General features: G+C 36.2%; 1 protein-coding gene across 3 annotated transcripts in view; it reads right to left on the bottom strand.

Moving 5' to 3' along the window:
• Bmpr1b (bone morphogenetic protein receptor type 1B) overlaps window positions 1-19,391 on the bottom strand; it is a 157,732-nt gene that overhangs the window by 128,883 nt on the left and 9,458 nt on the right. The window contains exons 2-3 of one of the 3 annotated variants that reach the window (XM_076933310.1): window positions 18,886-18,980; window positions 9,894-9,977 (exon numbers count right to left, since the gene is read on the bottom strand). The gene's annotated coding sequence lies outside the window, so the exon portion shown is untranslated. Of the gene's footprint in view, window positions 1-9,893; window positions 9,978-18,885; window positions 19,194-19,391 lie in introns of those variants that run through there. The other 2 variants (XM_076933308.1, XM_034500999.2) reach the window with 2 other exon arrangements.

A 19,391-nucleotide genomic window follows, 5' to 3' on the forward strand; every position in this document is an offset into this window, starting at 1 on the left:
CCACTTACTTTCTTATGAGGAGTACCTCGTTAGGCTCATAACATCTTAACAGCACCAAAGTACACATTGTTACAGTCTGTCAAGTCATGTTTTCAACTTAAAATGTCCTATTGAGAAGGAACTAGTTTAGCAAAACTTTTCTGAGTAAAAGCATTGTTATTCAGTGAGTAACAAAAACAGAAAGCCTATTTCTACTTCAGTTCACAGAACATTGAAAAGACATATGACAATAAATTAGACATTTATTATTTTATCAAGGACATTTAAGATAAAAAGTTTATTCTCTAATATTTTTTATTTCTGTTTTTATTATTTTAAACTGCAGAATACCGTAGCATAAAGTGTAGTTTGATGCCATGGCGTCGGTCAGTGCTGTGATATCAATACTGTAGCTTAGTACAACTTTTGAACCACTGAAGCAAGTGTCAACAGAATGAGAAATTAAATAGCACTGAGAATTTTTTTTAAATAAAAGTCTTCAAGTTAAAAAGAAAAATCCCTAAAATATTCTGAGACACCTCTTACAAGTATATGAGCCACACTTCCAGTTACTTTCTTTCCAGGTACCTTACCCATCAGATGCTGAGGATCTCAGGGAAACAAATGGATACCCCTGTGCAATAAGCAATCACCTTGCTCTTAGTAGGATATCTTCTGCAGTGTTTGATGGAAAGACAACCCAGAAATTATGTCATTCCAAAAGTACCAGCATTGAAATCAGGAACCTGGTGGCAAAATATCCCTGTGACCCTGTGATAACAATCTACCAATCTAAATTTATTTCTAAGAATTAATCTTCCTCACATCAAACACAATAGAGAAATAACAACATTTCAAATGTACCAGCACTGAAATCAGTAACTCAGTATTGTACTATACAATAATAATGTACAAATAATAATCTACAAATCTAAGTTCACTTGTAAGAACTAATTTTCCTTATGACAAACAGAAAAATGAAGGTATGCCTCCTTTAGAATTCTAGTGGCAAAACTTCATAGTATATCCCTACATGAAACAGACAGCTCAGTCAACCCCAAAACTTACTAGCCAGACTCTTATTACATTGTATATCCTGCAATGTAAATTGAAAAGACGTTCTGACTGCTTTGTTAGTTTGTCATAATAAAATTGGAATTAATTCATCAATAAGTGATTTTTAAAAATTGTTTTTTAAATAATAGTGACTGAATTCCAGAAAAAAAAACTCTTTCTCAAAGAGGTTATTATTAATTAATAGCTTTGACTCTAAATGTATTGGTAGAATTTATTACCTGTATGATAGTCTAGCTTCCGAACTTGGAGATGGGTTAATATTTAATGAATCAATAAATACTTATACTAATTACAAAATTTAGAGATATGAGGAACTATTACATTAACATAGAAATGCGATGGCCCACATGCTTGATATTTACTTGTATTTTCAATTGTTGCAGAATTATTTATTCATTCTTCTAACAACGAATTATTTAGTATTCACAGTTTGCCAGGTATCACTTTGAGGATCATACATACTGTAAGAATAAAGATAATACCTGCCTTATCTGTAACCATAGTTTTTCTACAATACAAATGTAGCAGCAGAATTCTCAAAACACTATAGCAATAAGACATTATTTATCAACTATGTCCCCTAGGTCTGGTGAACATCTCCATCTGAGGCTTAGAAAGTATCTGATATGATATTCAATGCTGGAGACAAAGACAGTTTCTACAAAGGCAGAACTCTAACCACATACACAAAGCAATGAATACAAGATACGTTAATGTAACAACCTAAGATAAATGCAACACACAGCTTGACTCAGATACACACTGAAAACAGAATCTTCTACCTCAATACATTTTTTGTCCTTTCTGTTTCTTCCATTTCAAATGCCAACTGTACTACTTTAGACAAGCATTTTCTAATCTCTCCTTACCATCTCCAAGAACACAGTGTGCCCCTTTAAGGACTGTGTGCGACCTGAGAACCAGGGCCATCTCAGTACCTGTTTCCTCATGCAACTTAGCCTTTGAATAGCACAAGAGCTGGCCTGGAAGGCTTCTCTGCATGGGGTGGGCTCTCATCTGTGAAGCTGATTCATGTGGGTCTCTCAGTACTCAGTACCTGTAAGTCAGCCAAGGAAGCAAATGGCCATGTTTTCTCAAAGGAAAATCAGATAAAAATCATTTTATCCAAAATAAGATCAGCTGGAGGAAATACACTGGAAATTGGCCTCTTAGGGCTTAAAGTTTAACTATAAAAACAAAAAACTTCTTTTACATAATTAAATTGAACTAATATAACAGTAACTATTTAGGGAAAAATAGCCTTTGAAATTCAGAGTTATTAACTCAGTTTCTCCACCTTGTATGTCCTCCCAACTCACTTAGAACACTTTAAAAAGTGTCGTTTATTTGACAACATTCTACATTTAGCACAAGACAAAGACATTTTAAAACATCAATAATTTTGAATATACTAAAACATTACTTTTGTGATCCTTATAATTTAAAAATTTTCCTCCCAAGAGCTCTGTCAAAACTGCTTTCTTCTGCTATCTGATAAGCACCTATTTCTTTCCATGGGAGAAAGGGTTACTAACACAAACCATGTTAATTATTAAGAACTCTTCTCAGAGATTTTATTCCTTCCTCCAAGTAGTATTTCATTACAGCATTTTGTATAAATACTTATAACCCTGTCTGAGTTATAAAAGTCTATATTTAAGAAATAGTAAATGAAAGACAGATGTTTAAAACATTGGGTTCACAATGAAGTTGTAAATACTGCTAGACTATAAATTTTGTGATTAAATTCAGTTGATTTATGCAATAAGGGTATTTACACAGCTGGCAATGCACCAAAAATAACTGTCACTCTGCCAATATTAATTCCAAATCAATAGTAATTATAAGCAGCATAGGTACAGTTACATCAAAGTTCATAGAGGTGAAGTAAGCAAGCTTACGGGGAGATCTGACTCATTCAAATACATGCCAAGTCATTCTTTCCTGAGTTAGCCACACAGTGACTTACCGATACATTTCACAATGTATTCAACTGTGAACTTGGAGAAATAACCACCTCACTGTCTCAGTTTAAGACATTTGCCTCTCTGGCAATCCGCAGGTTTGAAGCATTTTTGTGCATGCAGACACAGACTTCTTTCATTGATTGCTTAGTTCAACTGTCAATGATCTTCAGGGAAACAGATATCCACACCATGTCATAACTACATATATTAACTCTATGTATTAGGAAGAAGAAAAAAACAGCAATAACTCAAAAGATATCCTTAAATGGTTACTAGACTGGATTCTATGTGGATTGTATTAGGACTGCGAATCACACAGCACTCATGGCTCAACATGTTGCTCATTTTTCTGACTTATCAATGTAAGATTTCCATCACTATCCTAAGCAGAAAGAACGAGACAGTGCAGCAAAGTGGTGGCCAATCGTCTCTTCTCCTTGCCCACTATAATCTGATCTTTTCATGGTAGCAATCACTTCAGTTAAGATCATAAAATGCGTGCTGGAGATATGGTTCAGTGCTTAAGAGAACTGGACGCTCTTCAAGAGGACCTGGGTTCAATTCCCACCACTCACATGACAGATCTGTAACTCTAGTTCTAGGGAATCTGACACTATCACATAGACATACATGCAGGCAAAATACCATTGCATATGAAATAAAATAAATAACGTTTTTAAGTTGAATTAAAAAAGAAAAACCACAATCATAATGTTGCCAATGGCTTAAAAGCTGACTAATGAATTGGAAGGAGAGTTCAGAAACAGCACACTGTTGTTAGATAGGCTAGTGAGAGGAATGACAGACAGAGAGCAGATCTCTGGTGCCTGTGGAACAGTTGTGGACTCCCTCTCCTCTACACGTCTCTCTTTGAACGAAACAAGCTCCTATTTTACCCTATGATATGTCCACGTTGTGCTACTCCCGGCTAAATGTAAATTCCTACACAACAGCGTGTGTATTTGCATGATACGAAAAGTCAAACACCTACACTATGTCCTCGTGTCTCGTGAGAGTACTCTGAACAATATCTAATGAGGGAACCTGTTAAATCATTTGATCTCTGTGGACATATGTGGAGGTATGGCTCTTAGACCAAGTCTTTCTTAGCTATTATTGAACACTGAGTAAAATTCTTTAAAATAAAATCCAGGTAAATCATACCAGTCCTCTAGACTAAAGGGTACCCGAACTCTGATTTTCTAACAATATTCTTCTCCAACCTGAAGCTGAAAGAGCCATTCTAAGAAAGGAGACAAAGAAAACTTCATATGAACCAAGCCGCTTCCCCAGGAGCAGAGACACTTAACTCTACTTGCTTTGAAGTTCAACCGAACCAGGCATTTTATTTATTTATTTATTTATTTATTTATAATTAATATGAATAGTTTTGAATATGAAGAACATCGAACCATTAAAGGAAGTGAAAGGGAACCCAAACCAGACTGTTTGTGGGCACTTGGGTACACACCTGTTACATTATTACATATGAATAAAGACATTTTTAAAATAGAAATCTAGACAGTGTGTAATCAGTTACAGTTACACACTCACACGAAACAAAATTATCAATGATGGAAGGCACAGAGGATGATGTTCACACCAGGAAAGCGACCCAACACTGCAGATGTACTCTATCATGTTGGCAGAGTGGCAAGTCACCCATCTAAAGAACTTCTAAGACCACACTCCATCATTAAGTAACCACAAATGTAGCCCACTTGCTGATACAGAAACTGTGTTTTATCAACCTAACAACACTTAACAAAGTGAGCTTGGATCCATCATGGCATCCAGGTCTATCACAAACTCACATTTTTGAAGATGTAGTAACTGTTCTGGCCACTGTCTGGAAAAGCAAGCCAGCCACAGTATTTATATCAACAATATCATCACTTGGGAGGCCCATACATTAACACTGCCCTCTGTCTGACTAGTGAACAATCAGACTTATTTAAGCATAGAGGAGTCATCTAAAAATAATTCACGACTGATCCATGTAACAGTTCTTAACTATGTAGTATTACCAACCATGTAAAAATTTATAATGTATGGCATATATGCATATAAGAAAAACAAAGAAAGAAAAAAGAAAGAGAGAGAGAGAGAGAGAGAGAGAGAGAGAGAGAGAGAGAGAGAGAGGAAAGAAGGAAGGAAGGAAGAAAGGAAGGAAGGAAGGAAAGAAGGAAGGAAGGAAGGAAGGAAGGAAGGAAGGAAGGAAGGAAAGAAAAGGGAAGGATAGAAGAAAGAGGAAAGAAGTATACAGGATAATCTTGAGAGTCTCTGAATAATAACTATTGTCTTATGGGCTGAAGCTGCAAATGAATTGCACAGACTTTTAAAGCTCGTTTTTCAGGGTAGAAAAAAAAAAAGACCTTTATAAAAAAAAAAGTGTTCTTGAGGAAGGAGACAGACTTGGCAAGTTGCACCTGGCAACAGGACTAGAGACTCAGACATTGAAGTTTCTCATTAAAACTTGATAAATATCCAGGTAGCCCCCACTCTTTCCCTGATCTATCAACCTTGCTGGCAGATAGGACTCCAGAGAAGAGTTACAACTAAAAGACAGGATTCTATTATACTGGAGAGTCTCAAAACAAAAGCAAGTCATAAGTGAAGGCAGGTGGGAAAACACGTGTCCCCCTTCACTTTGTAGAACTGTACACTGTCAGGACACACATATAATTTAATAATGATGGGTACTGGACAAAACCCCCATGGTTTTTAACCCACAAAGTTATCAACAGCAGCAGTAAAAACTTGAACATATTGGTTAACTGCAATGACTCCATGTCTCCTCACTTTTCAGTTTAAGGAACCTGCCTGGAAGCAGGAAAGCTCTAAGGATGTGGGGATCTGTAGAACCACAGCATGGAAGCACTGTAAACAAAAGGAGCCTGGGTGCTGGCTCACAGGGGTGGCCTGGCTACATCTGAGATGGGAGGTGGGAAGCCTTCTGAGTATTCCTGGAAACAGTGTAGGCAGAAAGAAATAAGAAAAGGCAGACTGGAGTGTTCTGCATCTGGATTCATTGAGAGGTGAATAGCTCAAGAAATCCGAGTCCCTGAAGACTCAAAGGCTAGAAGTCAAAGGCAGTCTTATCACACTACTACAAGAACAAAGCCAAGGCATGCTAAGATATCAATACTAATTAATAAAATACAAATGGATCTTAGAGACAGCTGACAAAGGGGCCAAGCTACACATGAACTCCAAGAATCCACCTTATAAACACTCACACAAAAACTTGGAGCATATTGATAAAACTTAGCTTGAAACGTTAGGTTCTGAAAAAAAGACGGAGTTAAAACAATTTGTCTTCTATTTGCATTCAAGGCTCATAGGACTTCATGGAGGCATTACAGGTCAAGCAGATAGCAGATGGATGAACTAAAGAGGATTGAAGAGGATCAGGAGTTTGGGAGAGTTCATATAAATTTACACATCTCACTATCAGTACTTTACCCCGCCCCCTGAGTTTGAGATCTTCAGAAGTTCCTTAGAATGGCCCTGTATTCCTTCCAGATTCTGCCTACATACTAACACAGCTTATGAAAATATATAAGAAAGTATTAGTTCTACCTTAACATTCTAGTTAAAATCTCTATGTGATAACTCTGTGGCTCTCCAAGTAGACTGGCACCAATTCTTCATGTGCCATACAAGTGTTCTCCCACTAAAATCATGACATTATTTTCTCAGTTTGCAGAAACAATGGTAGGTAATATTCTCAGAATATTTTGCTGAGGTGCAGGCTACTCTATTGTTTTCCTGGTATGCCTTATTACAACTGAAGATTTACTTACTTACAGTTTCATATATCAATGAATAAGATGACAAAATTTTTGAACTAACTTTAGTCAGGCCAAAGCACATGGAATTTTTTTAAGACTCTACTTCACCAGTTGTAGTATATCTTTCTCGGGAGTGAAGTGCATACACACTTCAAAGCATTTGGGTCAACACAATGAAGAGAAATAGTGTAAAAATGATTTTGCAATAACAAACCTTCCAAAGAAGCTACCAATTATAATCATCTTAGGTTATTTTATCTTAAGAACCAAAACAATCATGGTACAAACCAACAGAGCATTTCTTTATTGTAATACTTATTTTTATTTCTTCCATACCTAACTCATTCCCAGGGAAAGAGGTTATTGAACTGAATACAGAAATAAAGTTCATTTGTAATGTCTTCTCCTGCTTCACATGATTTCAAATAAAGTTCCTGGAGAGCAGAACAAGGTAAAGGTTAAACTACACACAGGAAACCTCCGATCTGAATAACCAAATGCATCTCCTGTATAGCAATCAATTGTAAAAATTGAAGCAATTAATGGGAACGCACTAATACAAAAGACTAATAGAGTCTAAATGAAACTTTTTGAAAGCAAAAATCTCTGTATAGAAGATGAGGGTTTGAACTATCCCCAAACTGCAGACTTGCCTCCAAGAACATGCTTTCTGGAGAGTTTTTGTCTGTCTATACAAACAGTTAAAAGCTAACAAAAGTTAAAAAAAATATTGAATAAAATTAGACTATTTTACCCAAATTAAGATTCATCCTTTCTGTGGTGACTAAAGACAGGGCTTTGTCCTTGGAGAGAACAGGGCTGGAATGTCTAGTTTGAGCAGGTGCCTCATTTGAAAGCCACTGTACTGCTGCTTGATAGCTCAAAATTTTAGGCATGTGCAAGAGTAGGAAATTCAAATACTTATTTCAAAATAAAGTAACACACCAAATGACATGGTGTCTGGAGTCCGAAAGAACCCGACTTCATTCTTACCATATATACATTCCAAGATGCATAATGTAAGCACTGTTGTTTTGCTTTCTTGAATTTCTAGTTATTCATCTTCAAAAAAGAGCTTATAAAAACCTTTCCATACAATTAATATGTACATATAATTGTTAAATGAAACTATTATTCTATATAGAAATATCTATGGCATAACATTGATCAAGAAGCTACTCACTATAAAAGAGTAGATGACTTTACATGTATTGTAAAAAATAATAATTGTACTTAATCCTATGAGAGGTTTTCTGCCTTTCAGATATTTAATATCCAGTGTTGAAATCAAAAAGATTTTCTTCAAAGTGCATAAAAGAAGAGATTTCTGATATAAGGAGGGAGGAGATGGAAGATGAAAGATATAGAAACAGCTAAACTTTATTAGGGAACTAGGGATGTGTCTAAGTTGGTAGACTGCCTAGCATGCACCAAACTTTGGGTTCTAATCCCAACATAATATCAACCATTATGACAGTACACGCTTGCACTCCCTGTATACAGGAAATAAAGGCAGCAACATCACAAGTTTCAGACCATTATTATTAAACCTACAAGACAACAGGAGGGACTGACAACATGCACTGTTTAGCTGGTACATGATTCAGAGCTGGTCACCGCTTATCCCAAATAAAAGTGTCTAAAGAAATGTCCAAACACATGAAGTATATCAGTATTACAGCAAGAACAGGACATGTGCAGTTTGCTACCTGTGTGTTCTACATGTATCCAAAAGTATTTGTGAATCAATTTTTGATCTCATATCAGCTTTCTGGCTATGGGCATCAATTACCACCAGTAACACAATTACCAAACAGGAAAATGACTCACGGAAGTAATTGATTAAAACCTCACCAAACTTTTAATTGACGTACTATCTTACATATGCTTGTAGTTTTAAGAAACTGAAATCATGTCACTGTCAATATCCCATTTTCAAATGAACATGATGTAAGCAGCTCATGTGCCACAGAGGCAGTTGGCCCTGGACATGTGAACCTTATAAGGAGTCTGACACAAAGGACTGCAACAGAAAGAAAGGCAGTCTAAATAACTACATCTTCCAGAAACAATTCCAAAGGCCTGCATGTACTGGTCTCTATCGTCTCTCCTCCAACACTGGGCTTACAGGGAGACACTTAATAGTGACTATTTTTTGTGCATAATTTCTCACAAAGATAATATTTCTGAAAAAGTCTTCTTTAACATAAGCATTATGCATATTCTCTGGTCTACAGTCTTTTCAAGAACCATGCCAATGCAACCACTATAACATGTTCTAACGCTTAAGTATCATTTAACAAGAAACATATTTTTTAGCTCATGCTTATAAAAGTGTAAATGCAATACAAATTGAAAGGTAGCACACAGATTTAAAACTGGACTTTAGGATCTTGAAGCAAAGATGGCCTCACACAGAATGTGGAAATGGGTAACGATCCCACAGAGGTACAAAAAAGAAACTCGATTAATAAAGTCCTTGTGGACATAGTGGCTATGATTAAATTCAACTTTACTATTTCTGAGTGTAAAAGAGCTCTCCATGCTTCAGTGGAGATGAAGAAAATTCTAATTACTTCTGAAAATAAAGTTATTCCAGGATGTGTTTTGATTTCAAAACAGAGAAACTGAATTTTTAAAATAATGAAGAGCACATGAACGCAGTTGCTAAGAAAGAGACTCCAAAGAGTAGACTCAGGATTATTTGATTTCATCTTTTAAAAAGTACCACTGTAAACAAAAGAGAGAAATACAACCTCTGCAAAAAGCATAAACAGATACATAAGAAAAAAACTGCCATTACTAATAATCCCCTCAAATTCAAGTTCAACAGTAATGAAGATAAAAATCAAAATAAATATGACTTTTATTAGTACAGATTTTTAAAAGAATTATAAGTACCTTCAGGAAAAGAATTTTAACGTTATTCATTTAAACCCAGAGCAAAAGGCAGCAATCCAACGGAATGTGTACTTACTCAAAGGTCATAAAATTTTTGTTTAGTAATCTGAAAGGTACAGGAAGGAGGTCACTTTGATTCTGGTAAAGGAAGGACAACAGCAGAATACACACTCACAGGCTGAGGTTGGGCTTAACATTCAGTTATTCAGGAAACTTCTCCATGGGTGAGTATGGCAAAGCCGAATTGTGATACCAGCACCTGGGGGATGGAGGCAGGATGATAGCAGTGTCAAGGCCCTGGATACATGGGGAAACCACTGATAGTATAACCCAGTTGCTGAAGACCCCATAGAACATAATGAACTCAAGCTGTGAAAAATCTGAAAGCTCTAATAGTTAGCTTGCACTGTGCTTTGAAAGGGTTATGCAAGCTACCAGAAGATGAAAGTAACCAGCAGTCTTGAACCCTGCAAGCTGAAACAGTGACTGACCTAGCAAGATACGCCGACTTATGCAATGGTAAGATGAACGTCGTGTCAGTAAGCAACCATTTTCGGACTGGACTCCAGTTCTACCATGCAGGATAAGAGTCACACCTGGCACCAATATTAGACTAAAAACTCTATGGCTTGACAGGTCATAGGAGTGAGGAAAACTTATAAAACTTACAATGACTTATTGTTATGCCCATAGATTAGTGAATCACTTATCCCTCATCTGAGAAGCTTCTATTTACAATAGAAGGTGATTCATATAGTGACTCACAAATAGCCAACGTACAAAGACTGAGCTACTACAGAAAGCTTAGCCCTTAAAGGATATATAAGCCTCAAGACTCAGGAATCATTGTAGCAGAGAAAGTAGAAAGAGTGTAAGAGCCTGAAGTGGTGGATGATTACCAAGAAATATTATTTTCTGGACACAGTAGATCAAGTGCACATATGAACTCATAGAAATTTTGATATCATGCACAAAACCTGTGCAAGCCCAAGCTAGACCAAATCCTAGCATGGAGACAAGAGCTGAACATAGAATCCCACCCTAAATTTGCCAGCTATTGGCAGTGTTTAGCCGCTGGGAAAGGGAGCTAAGAGTTTCTGACAAGTGTAGCCCCTGGTAAGTCAAGCATTCTCCAGCAAAACATTGCATATGTGAGAATATTTGAAGACCACAGTGGTCTTTAAAAGGTACAAGGTCGGGCGAGTAGTGAAGGGGTGCCAGTTGATGAAAATGTCGGGAATCAGGTAAATATGATTAAGACATATCGAATAAAACTCCCAGTGAACTAATAAAAGAAGAAAAGTTCAATCAATTTTGATACTTTTAATTTTTTTAATAACATCAACCTCCTACTACTTCCCTCCGATACCTTCTGAGATACACTTAACTTCATGTAACCTTTTAGTGGTAGGAGTAGTAGTCGAAGACAGAGTCACCATCATCGTCATAATCATTATGGTCATTGTTGTCATCACCGTCTCCGAGTAGTAGAGTTCAATCAGTGCTGACCATAAGCCAATAGGTCTTGGGCCAAAAACTTAGGGTTGTTACTGCTTGTTTGGTTGGGTTTTTTCCTTTGTTTTTCTGTTTGTGTGAAGAATATCAGTGATATTTTGGTGGAGATTCCATTGATTCTATAGTTTGCTTTGGGAAAATAGTCATTTTCATAGTACTGACTCTTCCCATCCTAATGTATGTGAGGCCTTTCCATCTTCTAGTTTCTTCACATTCTTTCTTCAGTGTTCTAGAGTTTTCATTGTACAGGACTTGTACATCTTCGGTTAGGCTTATTCTATATAATTCTATTTTATTTTGAGGCAACTATGCATAATATTGCTTTCCTGATTTATTTCTCAGCATGTTATCACTTAACAGGAATGATACTGATTTTAGTGACTTGACTTTCTGTCTTGGCATCTTTTACTGAAGGTGTTCATCCGAACTGAGAGGTCGAACTATATCAACTGCAAATAAGACTATGCTGACTTCTTTTCTTGTTTTTTATCTTTTCTGTTAGTATTCTGAAGCGACTCCAAAGCTTTAAGTTGAATAACAAAGGACAAACTAGATACCTTTCCTTGTATCTGACATTAGTGAAAATGCTTTGAGTTTTTTCCAATTTAGGATAATGTTGGCTATAGGTTTGCAATATACAGCCTCCAATATGTTGAAATGTGTTCCTTTTATTCACTTCAGGGATTTTTTAATCATGAAAAGATACTGGAGTGGTTAAAAGCGTGTATGACATTTACTGAAATAATCATGTGCTAGCATTAGTTCACTTATGTGAAAAATTACATTTGCTGTATTACGTATGTTAAACCATCCCAACATTTGGGAAAGGAAGCCAACACAACCATGCTTAATAATATGTTTTCATGTGTTCCTGAATTCTGTTTTCAACTATTTTAATGAGATTTTCCGTTTATGTTCATATAAAGATGGACATTTAAGTTTCTTTCCTGTTATTGTTGCTTTCCTATCTTATCTGGTTTTGGTATGAAGGAGATTGAACAACACACCATTGAATTGTGAGTACATCATCAAAGAGAAAAAGAAGAAAAATTTTAAAACATAGAAATCCTGAAAACAAAGGAAAATTAACATATCTAAAACCTGCCAAAAATGCAGCCATGGTTCATCACAAAGGAATCAGTAAATGTAATACTTATTAACATGAATGAACTCAAAGAAAGTTAACAAGTAATTATTCTAGTAAATGCAGAAAAGGCTTTGCCATCCTCTAATACCCTTAAAACTATAGCAATCTAAGAAGGAAGTTTATAGCTTCCACTGCCTAAATTAAAATATCAGAGACATCTCAAATAAATCATATAACACAATACCGTAGAGTCTTGGAAAAACAAGAAAAACTCTAACTCAGTAGACAGAATGAAATAATTAATATCGAGAGAGAAATTAATGTAACATAAACAAAACAAACATAGAATTTATAAAGAATCAATAAAAAAAAGTTGGTTCTTTTAAAGATAAACAGAGTTGACAAACCCTGGACCAAACTAATAAAAAAAAAAGTCCACCCAAAATAATAAAATTAAAAATGAATATGGAATTTCAACAGATACCAAAACAATTTAGAAAATCTTAAAGACATACTGTTCAAACTTATATTTCACAAATTTTGAAAACCAAAAAGAAATAGATGAATTTCTAGATGTGTATGACCTCACCAAATTAAGTCAAGGTATGAAAATTTAAACAGATCTATAACCATCAATTAGCTTTGAGTAGTTTTATTTCAAAATGTCTTAGCTAAAAGTAAAAGGCCCAAATGGATTCACCTTTGATTCTACCACTCCCTTGAAATATTAATATCAATAATTCTTAACTATTCCATGAAATTGAAAAGGAATGCTATCTAACTCATTAATGAAGCCCAAACTTAGAAAAAAATATTTTCTTTTAAATTATAGATAAAATTCATTTTATTCTAGAAAATGTGGTTTTTAATCTTATTCAAAATTTTCACTTCCGCAAAATTCAAGAAGTAAATCAACTTCAAAGCAGCTATAAATGATACAGCCATTCACTCCCTGTTAGATTTCCTAAGCTACAATAAAACTACAAAATTTTCATTTTATTACTTTTGTTTTTCATGAATTTGCCATATTTTCTTGGACCAAGAAAAATGTTTGTGGTATGTACTACCAAGAAAAATGGGAAAACCAGGAGAGAAAAGAAGAAAATGCCATTCAAAAGATATTTTAAGTATAGTTATGAGTGGAAAAGTACTTTAGCTCATCTGAGAACAGAAATTATAAGATCTAACTTTCAGAAATAAGAAAGAATACAAAGTTTAATACAGTTTAATACAGTTCAAAACATAGGTTTAAACAAATTAAGTTTTAATAAAATATGTAGAATAAATATAGAAAAAGTGTAATCAGACCAAAACATCGTATACTCTCTTTAAATTTAGGGATTTCTTTCCTTTGTGATTTACATTGTAATTATATACTTTAAAACGATGTTTGGCAAGGTTGACAAAGTTTCTCATACATTTGCCCATTTTAATCATAAAAAGATTCCAATTTGAAAGTTAATATATTCTACTTGACTTATATTTCATGAATTGCATACTATGCATAATTATAGAAAATATTGATTGGTAATACAAACTGCTAATGTAAGTAAAGTAAACTAATGCTGATTTTGGGGAAAAAAAACAAAAAAGGTCAACCACATTTGACCTTTACTCAGTGGCAGTGGCGGAGTTTAGTGATTTGATCTTGCTATAGTCTTTGAGATTTTATTGAGATGAGCCTGTGCTTCTGTCTTCACTGAATAATGAGAAGCAGGTACATGTCAACACCTGTGATCCAAGAAGACTTTCTCCCAGTCTTCTCCTATCATTTGATATGCCAGACTGAGCTATAAAATTTATACAAGTAAACTTTTAGAAATGGCACTTGTTCCAAGCCAACCTTCCCACAGGACAGTTAGGAGGGAAAAAAAAAATCTGAAAAGAAATTTCAACCGACTATGCTCTATTTTAAGCAATTAAAAAGTCACTACATTTTCCTTTGAAAATACCAATATTGTTTTCATTCCTCAGACAGATACATGTCAAGGTTAAGCAAACAAGAGTCATATTCAATGTCTGTAAGAGGTTTTTAAGGCTAAAATCATAGTGAAAACAATTGTTGAGAGCACCAAGCTGCACAAACCCTCGGAACTGGGAAAACTCAGTTGTTCTAATTGCCCATGAAGATTGATGTTTGTCAGTGGCATACATGAAGAAGCTCAGACAAGTACCTCATGCATTCTGGGTAAACAAAACACGGTTAAAAACAAAGTAATTTTTATTTTTATTGAATTTCAGAGCTGAAAGGAACAGCTGTTATTTCTCAACTTTTTTAAACACTGACTTCCTTTTCTTTCAACATTTCTATTTTGAGATGTAAATTCTTCCTCTGACTTAACTGCAGTATCACCTTTCGTGTTTGAGAATTCTTCAGCCATGCTTTTGTTTATTTCCTTAAGTCCCTAGCTATCTCTGCAAGAGTAAATACAACTGAAGGAATGCCTTTCCTTGGATCACTGAAAGCAAGTCCATCCTACAATTTTAGTTTTCCCAAACACAAGACAACGCTAGTTTCCCTTGAAGCACTCGGCCCTTGGGAAGGTTGCTACTCTTCACTGAGGAAATCCTTTACTTAATCACAGCATTCAGCACTGGAGGAACAATTTATTGGTTACTATGACAGATTTGATCAACATGATTGAGAAAACACTTGGGGTCTATGTATTCTGGATTGATATTTGCTAGGCATTGTTATTTTGTGCTTCTACACAACAAATACATACTTGCCTGGATATGTTCCCTATACATGATCATATATGATTACTTTCTCTCTTCCCTACCTGTCCCCTACACGTGTAATTGATACTAGCAAAATAAACAAGATATTTTTATGATACTGTTACTACCCTTAATGTACTTATTCCTTCTTGAAGAACTTTTTCTGTCCATCAGAGTGATCAATGCTTTAAAAAGTGTTAATATAAGAGAGTGATTTTAAAATGTATTTGTCAAGTAAGTATATTTTATTTCCTCTTATTGTGGAATATTTGTTATATTAAATTTTAAATCTTAGCCATGACTCCTTTAGTCTCATTAAAGACAAACATTGTCACTTGAGGTTCCTCAAGTACTGGGACAAAGGTTGATGCAAGGCTAAGGCAACCCATGAGATTCCTGGAAGGGTAGGTCACTAATGAGTCTAAAACCTGGGAAAGGGCCTTCACGAGGGAGCGGCAGCCTAAGCAACTCATGAGAGAAACATCAGAGGGTGGATGAGGGTAATAAATGCAAGAGTTATTGCTCAAACAAGAAACAGAAAAAAGAGGAATATTCTCTTAGGTTGGCAGGACAGATGTAGGGAACATTCCAGAAGGAACGGCCGAAGGTGAGTATAGAACAAGATCAGAAAAACACAAAGGCTCCACGAACCATGGCTTTTTGTGGGACACTGAAAGGCCAGGTGGGAGGAGTTGTGCAGGAATTCGATGGTTATCAGGGTGTGAACGGCCCCACCAAGCATGCTGTGGTAGGTGATATGCGGTATGAAAAACACAACTGGGGAAGTGGGGCCATTAAGAAGTGTCTATTCATATTTATGGTTTAATCCATTATTGCTTCAGTAGATGCATAATGCAAAAGGCTCCCCATTTCTTAATTTTTGTAATATTCCTAAGAAAGATGGTATTTAGAAATGTGATTTAGCAACCAATAGCAGGGTTTTCAAAAGCTGAAAATAATACTGAGAAACTATCTCAAGATTTAGTCTTCAACTCAAATCTAGCCCATTTTAGGCAATATCAACCAGGAAAATTCTATTCTTTACTCCTAAACTTGAAGGGAAATCTGTCTCGGACTTATTTTCTGTCATTACTTATTTGCAATGCTTTTTTTTTTTTCTAATAAGGAGTCAACATGGAACTTCAGAAAGAAAGTTATAAGGGGGAATAAAAAGAAAACTTGTAAAAAGGGCACAATGCAAATGATGCATTCAACAACAAACAAGCAAGCAAACAAAAGCAGGATACTTAATGCGGAAGAAAATACATTCCTCACCATGTAGCAAAGAAAAAACTCATTAATAGACTTGTCAGTTTCCATTTCTCCAGTCTAGATCAACCATAATACATTTTCAAAATAAACAATGTTATAAAACATAAATGAAAAGTATTCTCAAGCTCAAAGGAAAAATTCTCAAACCAATAAAAGAAAAACCCACTAATTTTGAGGACAAAACAAGCATTAAATATTAACATAAACTTTAAGAAGAGATGTGAATTAGCTCAGCCTTTAAATTAATAAAGGACTACTAAGCAGGACTCTGGAAGTATGGGCATTAAGACCAATAACTGACAATAAAAACCTCATGAAACTAAGAAGTTTCTGTAGAGCAAAGGACACAACTCAAGTGAAGAGGCAGCCTCAAGAATGGGAAAATTGTTACCAGCTAGTACCAAATGAATGAACAAACAAACTCTCAAAACTAAACAAACAAACAAGCCTTCCAAACACACACACACACACACACACACACACACACACACAAAACCCTAAATACCACGAAGACAAACCACCCAATTAAAATATCAGGCTTGGAACTTAATAGAGAGTTCTCAAAAGAAGAAATATAAATAGCTAAGGAATGTTCTGAATATTCATCATCCTATCCAATCAGGGAAATGTAAATTAAAACTACTTGGAGATTTCCTCTTTCTCCATTCAGAATGGCTAAGCTTTAAAAAATATGCTGAAGTGAACATGGAAAAAGGAAACACCTGTCCACTGTTGGTGGCGATGCCAATTGGTACAGCCACGGTAGAAATCAGTGTTGAGATTGCTCAAAAAGCAAGGAAGATACTTGTCACATGATCCAGGCCTTCAACCCCTGGGCATATTCCCAAGAGACCCTGTATCCTGCTACAAAGGCATCTGTTAATCCATGTTCAGGAATTCTTTCTCACAACAGACAGAATATGGAAACAGCCTATATATCCTACAACTGATGAATTCTGAAACCTTTTTAAAATTATGCATACAGCCAGGCAGTGGTGGAAAACGCCTTTAATCCCAGTACTCTGGAAGGCAGAGGCAGGCAGAACTCTGAGTTCAAGTTCAGCCTAGTCTACAGAGCCAGTTCCAGGACACCCAGGGTGACACAGAGAAGCCCTATCTAGGTGCCCCTACCAAAATAATGCATGCACTTTGCGTATGGTCTCTGATACTTCATACCAGGAAGCTGAGGTGCAGATTAGTGTAGCATGAACACCAAGTACCAGATCAGTCATGCTACATAAAAAGACCTAGTATCAATAATACCAGCACCCCCAAAATTATACATCAATCAATTTCAGTGATTCTAAGTTGTGTCCTTGTTCAAACAGGCTTACCTTTCATTTAGAGCAATTCCAGCTGCAATTTTGATATGGCCCATCATATTTCCATTACATAGTTCCTTTCTGTATTATACCCCTATATAAACCTGTGCCACATATTAGCTCTCCCTTGTATTTCTACTGGACCATCATTTAAATTCCATGGCATAATAAGTTTTGTTTTCAACTTAAATACATATAGTAGCAGTACAGAAAACTAACTGGAACTCAAACCACCATCTATAATGTGGCCTAAAATGTTTAACTATCATGCAATCATTTGTAGTTCCACAATCTAAGAATCAAACAAGTAAACGTTCATTATTTTGCTAGGCAATTTGATTCACTATGGTTCTAGTGAATCAAAACACTGACTTCCTGAACCACATACAGCAGACATAAATAATAAAAGTATATATGTTTCAGGGGGGTTCGAAACAAGAATGCACACAGAGAAGAGAGTGGTTTCTGTGTCCTTCAGAATTATTGCATTCAGGATGACCAGAGATAAGCATAGTTGAGCATAGCACAGCAATACGTGCACACGGAGAAACCTTTGACTTGCTATCTGCAGTGATAAGAAAACACCAAGGTAATGCACAGCCAGAGATGCTGACTTAGATTTAATGTTAAGAAAAGGGACATGTTCATAAAATCCCAACTGCTAGTCATTTGGACCAGCATAGGGGCTGCCTCCTAAATTATGTCTTTGGTACTTTGTACAGAGAAAACTGTTCTTGTCAGTCCAGCCTTATCTCTTTCCAATGTAGTTGTAACTATTTCAGCGTACTGCCCACTGAACTTTTGTTTTGTCAGAAAGACACTATTTTGTCCACATTCCCTGTTCCCACGTTCTGATATTGTCTAGTAAGTACATCTCTACAAGTTGATGTGAACTTTCTACATTCTATCTTTAGATCACAAAACCAACTAACACTAATGCCTTACTATTTATATCAAGTTAAATAGGAAGTTACCAACAGGCAGGCTTCAGTCTGATAGACGAGAGAGCGTGAAATCAATGTTTGAGCGCGGTTGCCACCCACCCACACTCCGGGCACTAAGAAGGTCCAGGCATTCTAAACAGGAGTACATAAACCTCCACCGCCTCCAAGAACATTCATAGGAGCAGGCAGCCCCTCCTTACAGCTGTACCAAGTCCCACAGCCCTCTGCCCACTGATGCAGAGCAGCCAACCAGGAGGGAGGTGGGCTTTACAAGTAAAAGCCAGCCTGAACTGGTTAATCTCTTACCTCTTCACTTATGGCCGGGTTGCTCCTTTAACTTTTTGTTTGCTCTCTTGTCATAGCTCAGCGCCAAATAGTTGTGATTCAGCTGAAGTTTGAACCTGACAGAAAGAAATTTCTTCTTTAGAACGAATGCTCAAGATTAAAGTTCTCGCCACTGTTTTCTTCCTTGCCTGGCTCTCGGTGTCCGCGTGCTTCTCTGTGTGTCTCTGCAAGGCAGCTACGTAGTGGTCTATAAATATTGACCCTCACACTTGCTCAGAGCTCTCTTGCTCATGGCCCAGGTCTGTGTTACTGAACACCGTGGTAATACTCCGGCGAGGTTCTCAGCTGCTCGGACAAAGCAGTGGATTGGCTCACTACCCAGCAACCCTGTGCTTGCCTGGAAATACCATTTCGCTGCCAGCTTTACAGATGCTATGGGCCTTTCCTGAGCCCCAAATCAGGCACAGAGGGGCAATTATGAGGCTTTTCTGAAGAAATACAGCTTTCCTCAAGCAGGTGGAGAGAAC

The sequence above is a fragment of the Arvicanthis niloticus genome, chromosome 4, assembly GCF_011762505.2.
Source record: "Arvicanthis niloticus isolate mArvNil1 chromosome 4, mArvNil1.pat.X, whole genome shotgun sequence".
NCBI classification, from domain to species: Eukaryota; Metazoa; Chordata; class Mammalia; order Rodentia; family Muridae; genus Arvicanthis; species Arvicanthis niloticus.